This window comes from Anoplopoma fimbria, chromosome 2 (assembly GCF_027596085.1).
Source record: "Anoplopoma fimbria isolate UVic2021 breed Golden Eagle Sablefish chromosome 2, Afim_UVic_2022, whole genome shotgun sequence".
Taxonomy (NCBI): Eukaryota; Metazoa; Chordata; class Actinopteri; order Perciformes; family Anoplopomatidae; genus Anoplopoma; species Anoplopoma fimbria.
Window position 1 is genome coordinate 13,782,857 of NC_072450.1, and position 6,753 is coordinate 13,789,609.

The window sequence follows — 6,753 nt, forward strand, 5'->3', positions numbered from 1 at the left end:
CTACATTTGACAAGATTACATTTGAACACATCATGATAACGTTATTATCTTCGCAGTATCTTCCTAACACTTATTTTTACTGAACAGAGCCTGAACTCATCATAATGTAACCGAAGCAAACCTCCATATGTTCACCATCACTGGTGCTGCCATCGTTACTAGCTCTCCATTCATTTTCAACACTAATTTGTTTGTTCACAATGTAACATTATCAGGGATCAGCAAATAGAAAGCATGAATGCTTAAGTCCTGATCGCATATTTTTTACAGAATATTGGCTGATAACGACCTGCTTTGAAACTTTATTTCACACTACGACGGTGAAACGGTGTAATTAATCAATGGCTCACATGCGTGCCGAACAGGCAGGGGGATCGGTACAGATCACGGATCTTCAGCAGTTCTCTTAAAGATTTTTTGGGCACCTGGTTAGTAAAACCAGGTAAAAATGAAAGACTCTGTGAAACTTTCCCATCTGGCGGTTACTGTCACCTGGTAAATTCAATTTACCTGTATTTTAGCATCATCGTGTGTGTGTGTGTGTGTGTGTGTGTGTGTGTGTGTGTTTTTGTGTGTGTGTGTGTGGCCGTGATTTTTTTCACGAATACATGCCTGTGTATTACAGAGATAGACGCACCCCACGAGTGTGTGTGTGTGTACACGAGTATGTGTGTGTGAAAAAGAGCGAAGAGTGAGAGGCTATCTGCAGACAGAAACTAATCAGTGTGTGTGAGATAAGAAAGCAGCCTTTATGGTGTATGGTAATCAGCACCCCCCCCCCCCGGCCTGCCACCGCCATGCATAATCACCACGACTTATTCACATGATTGATGAAATATGCGCCTGTGAAATCCGAGCTGCTTTTGTTATCATCCTGTTTTTTCCCCCTCTCCCCCCCTCTCTTTCCTTTTCTCTCAATCTTATTTTTGTCTTGTTCAACCTCTCTGTCTCTCTAAACATCTCTGCCCTGCTCTGCAGTGGTCAAAGATCTTTGGGACCATCTACAAACAAGAAATTACATACACAGCAAGCGGTCCCTCTTCAAACTGCATATACACACACACACACACACACACACACACACACACACACACACACACACACACACACACACACACACACACACACACACACACACACACACACACACACACACACACACACACAAGGTGGTAATATGATGCATGGGACATGCATTAAAAATAATGTCTGAATATCAATATGAAGAAAAGGAAGAGGAAAAAAAGAAAAGATAAGGATAAGAAGAACGAGTAAATAAGAAGAAACATTAATTGTTCTGTCCTGCAGAGAAGTGTTGGCTGGATTAGAGGGGATGAGAGGACAGAGAGAGAGAGATGGAGTGATAGATGGAATTAGATGGAGAGATGCTTCAGAGAGCTCTTCAACTCAATCGCATTAATCACGGATCGGATGCAGAATACCAACTTATGCAACATGAAGAAACAAAGAAACCATTTCAAGTGGCAATAGACAACTTGTCAACTTTTCAGAAACCTATTTAAGTGTACTGTTTAGTTGAATTTTTTGAAAAACTAAACATTTAGTTTTTAATTTACCAACTGACCACTCTACTGCCAGGTGTTGGATTCGTTTTATAGTGTTCTTACCAGCTAAGAAACACTCCCTTGTTCTTTCCACGGCATCACAAGTGAGTTGCCTCTAAATGCTGTGCTTTACCAACCAAACACAATTTTTGCCTGCAAGCATTTTATCTGCCAACCTTCAAAATTAGTGAGTTTATAAAAAATAAGTTGAGTTGGCTGAATATCCAGAAGAAATACAAAGAATGGAGAGGTGAGATTATTTGTAAAAATCAATTTGCATCACTTCAGCTTGAATGTCATATATGTTTGGCATGTATGGCATTTTAATTTTATATTTTTTCCTATGACCTGATTCGGTCTGTTTTTTTGCTTAGTATACTTTTCTGCTACTCATTCATGAACAGGTTAGGTTCATCTTTGACAAAAAAACAAAAACACGTTTCCATTTTAAAACGCATAACTTTTGTGGTGTTCACGGCAAGTTTAAAAAAAACAAAAAACGGAGGCGACTAACGATGCCGTGTTAGTTTGAAAATTTATAGTGCAGACAGGTGGAAATGGGGCCCTTTGAAAACGATGACGTAGACTACGCGTTTCACTTCTTTATTGGGTCCAAGCAGTCACAACGTGTCCTCCAATGATTCTTCACTCCGGTAGAAAACAGACAACAACAGCCTTGATTATCTCTCAACTACCAGTGGTTCATTCAACATGGATAATGGATTACAAGAGTTTCTGACCATGTTTTCTATACTAGCAGCTGCTGTGTAGTTACATTCTGCATTAAATAAGTCTACTACTGCTGACATGCAAAGAAAGCAAGCTATAATTGGAGTGATTGGTGAGAGCCATCTCCAGCAGTGTTATCAGCCGTACAAAGCGGACATATGAAATCCAGGTTTGCAGCTTTGAGGAGGGCGATGGACACAAAATAGAGGACAATTCTTCTCTTATCAATGCTTATTTTAAAACACTATTGTGAAGTTCACAAAGATACTGAAAACGAACAAAAGCATAAATTCTCCAAAGTACGACAAGGACTTCCAGACACCCAACATATCATATTTTTTATTGCCTTACAGATACCGCTCCCCCACCAGCGCAGCATCTTACGATGTTCTAACACTGGGCTGCTTTCTATCTGAAAGCCTGCTTAGAAAGGTAAAAAATCTTTGGCCCAGGACTTGCAGGGCTTAGGCTAACACATTATGTAGGATAGGACTAGGAGAGACATATCTTGGGAAGAGAACTGGGACTACTACTGATTTGGGTTGAGAGTAGGCCATAAGGGAAGGTGGGGGCTGAGACTGAGGGTAAGATTAAGACTCGGGCTGGTGAATTAAGGCCCCCAGCCTCAGGGCGCTATTACACATCTATAATGAGAAACAGAGAAGAGGGGGGCTTGTCTTTGCACCTCGGCACACCTTAGATTAAATATGCACAATTCCCATGCAAAATGGGCCGGGAAAAGCTGGGACCAGCGTTGCTGTCTCATCCCCTGTGCTGGAGTTGTTTCAGCCAGGGTTAACAGGCTCATCAGTCAACACAGACTGCTTAGCACAGGACATCAAGGCCATTTGCAGGTTTAAGTATTTGTGATTGCTTCCCTTTCCGGATCCCACCGCCAACCCAGCCCCCCCACACTTGCTCCCTGGGCTGGCTAGTGAGCATATGAGCCTGCAATAAGACACACACAGGCATGCACATATATCAACTCTCTAATAGCATAGGTAAAGATGTGGCTTTCACATAAACATCTGGGGTCTCATTTATAACCATACGCACAAAACCGGCTCTGAGAGAGGCGTCCGCCACTTCCTCCGCAAACGTTGTGATCTATAAAAACAAAGTTGACGGGATAATGTGCCCACCTGTACGAAAACTTTGACCCATCTGTAATGATATTTGGCAACACCGGGGTGGTGAAATAAAGCCTGATTGTAGAAATGAAATGTTAGCGGCATCATTACAGACATAATGATAACTCTCACATTTAATTTCACTTTATATCACACGTTACTTTGCACTTATATATTCTCTTTATCATAAACAGTCAAACCAGCAATGGTATTTGTGCTTGCTAAGATATAACCGATCTCAAACCTCGAATCAAATTTTGCTTTATATTTCATGAGCGCTGTCTGCCCTCCGCAACGCAAAAGAGAGACCAAACTACCGACACACGTGGTCAGCTATGGAGCAGCTGATGAAATCATCATCATCATCATCATCTCTAAGATAACCTCAAACAGCTTTAAACAACTGCAGATCCTACAAACTGTTTTATTCCCAGGCCTTTTACCAAGTGTACAAAACAGAGTATACAAATCACAAACACACACATTGGAATGACCACACACAGTGACACATGCTTTCACGTATACACACCTTTGTATTACCAAATGACACTTATTTCATTGAGACGATAGACAGATAGAGTAGTATACAAAGTTGAACAGATAAAAGAATGAGACGAATTTTATTATAAATACTTATAAAAGGAGTTAAGAGTACAACAATGGAATTAGATTCCTCCGGAGAAAAAGAATGTGGGCAATTTATAAGGAAATAGGCAACATAAGAGAATCAAAACACATTTCTACCTGCTATTAGAAAATGTATTCTTGCGCTTTTTTGAATGCAAAACACACATGTAAGTCAATGTATCCTGTCTGCTGCATCCTGTGTGTCCATCTACAACATAGCTTCTTTCAAATCCATTTGCATTCCACAACTAGGGTTGACTTCTATCACCAACACACTGCTGTATGAGAGGGCTGTCATGTTATATTTGATAGCACACACACCTACAACACATAGTTTGCGAGGAAAGGGGTGGGTTTGGGGGGCATAAAAAAGTTGCAGCAAGGTGCTGTAGATGAAGAGGACAGAGAAAAAGAGAACAAGTGTGGAAATAAACAAGACAGCAAGGGAAAGAAAGAGTGATGGCAGGAGATAGAGATAGAGAAAGGCAGTGATTATACCACACTACATACAGTATGGTTCAGTGGAGCATATCTGCACAGGGACAGGCGGTCCATTTAAAGCACAGACATCCTCATACTGCTTGTCTGCCAGCTTTCTCTTACATCTATGTAAACATGGAGAGGAAACCTAAATAAACCTGAAAGCAATCTCCCATCTTATTCTTTCCTCAGAATAACCATTTTATGCAGTAGGTATCTTTAATTTTCTTTTTATGAAACAAAGTAACAGTTAGTATCAATTAAATATATATTATTATAAATTTAAATTGGTCGTATTGTTAATGTATCTTGAAATAATGCCTTTACTCTAAAGACCATATTTTTCTTTTTTATACAGAGGTTGAATACCGATATATTCAGGCAGACAGTATGAGAAAAGGGTGTTTTAAAAAAAAAAATTACAGCTTGATTGTAAACATGTTTAAGTAGAAACCAAAATAACAAGCATAAACCTGAACATGTTTTGTAAAGACTGATATTATAAGATAAGGTTTTTTTTTCTTATTATGATTCATCTAAACATAATTTCCTGCTGTATTGCAGAACTTGTAGAGTCTCACTAACCTCATGCTATGATTTAAGGATTGTAATATTTCTTTCAGTTTTTACTTGACTAACAGTACCACTTAACCGTATTGTATTAATGTTAACAGCAACAATAATGACAATTAGAGTAAAAACTAAAAGATTACTGGACAATTAAAAAAAATTAAAAACACCAGACTTTTTAAAGGTTCATGGGTGCTTTTTGATTTATTTTTATTTAAATGGACAATAAATTTGTTTGTGAAAATGCCTTGATTTACAGTTGGCCTGAATATTGCATTCATTCCTAGAACAACAAATCTTAACATACTTCTGAATTTATTTATTAGTTTTAAACAGGAGCTTGACAAAAAATAATTTGATAAAGTAAAACAATTGGCCTGAAGTGACCCGTCGTCTGGTCAAGGTGTGTCCAACAACTTTGACCATAAATAAAAATGTCTAATGTCATTCTTTCTCTTAAGTCATGGCAAAATATGATTGCTAATCACTTAATTGAGACATTCCATTTGACATCATGTTGTGTGCACTCAGCCCTTAGTGTTACTCTGTATGCAGGCCTCGCGGTGCAAAATGCCACTGTAATGGAAGCAAAGTGTCGGGTTAATTGATAAATCTGAGGTCCTGACTAGGAAGGAGTGTGGCAGGGAGAATATTTTACGGCCGTGCAAATGAAGGGGCTGCAGAGTTTTACACATGCCGTAAAATGGTTATGGAGAATTAGCGTTCTTTCTTTCTCACCGCAATAACCTAGACATTAATGCAGCAGAGCTGGAGAGATGGATGGACGCAGTAACGTAGGAAATACATACGGAGACAGACACATATAAAAGGTGGACACGCATTTTCTGCCCCTGCCCCACCTACTCCATTGTCTCTACTTTGCTGTGGACGTGGCCTATTTCAGTCTAGGTATTAATTGCTAATGAATACTGTTCCCATTAAAAAGATCCCTCATACATCAGTTGCATGCATCATTGTGATACATTATGGCCGAGGCCATTAAGAGTGGGCTACCATGTGTGTATGTGTGTAGACACACTTCTCCTGTCTCCGTTGCCTGAAGCTTCGCACCCACATTACAATATGATAATAATAAAGCCACACCAGAGTATCTAGAAGGAGAGTGTGTGTTGTGGCGAGAGGAGGTAACGAGAACAATGCTGTTGCAACATTAAAGTATATGTGTGGGTAGACAAACGTGTGTACCGGTGTGTATCAGTGTGTGTTGGTTCTGATCAGACGCTAGCTTTTGAAAGTTGTGACGGGTGTCAGTCTAATGCGAGTGGAAGGAAATGCTTGGAGCGCAGACAAACACAGACGTGACCACTCACTGTAGTGTACTTGATTAGCACGTAGCCGCCTAATTAGCTATCCTCTATGGTTACAGGCAGTACCGCTGGTGACATGGCTACCAACACAACCACAAAATTAGCATGAGCAGAGAGGGCCTTCGCATATCTGCATTTGAAATGATTCATTGCTGGTGCACTAAGCTGGTGCAGAAGCTAAAAACCTTTGAGTATGTTATAGAACAATGGACTTTACAGTGCTGTCGATATTAAGGCACTCACAAAACCTAGCCTTTCTTCATAAGAAACAATTCACAAAGTAATTCACATTCTTGCAAATGTGATTACCTTAATACAGCACTG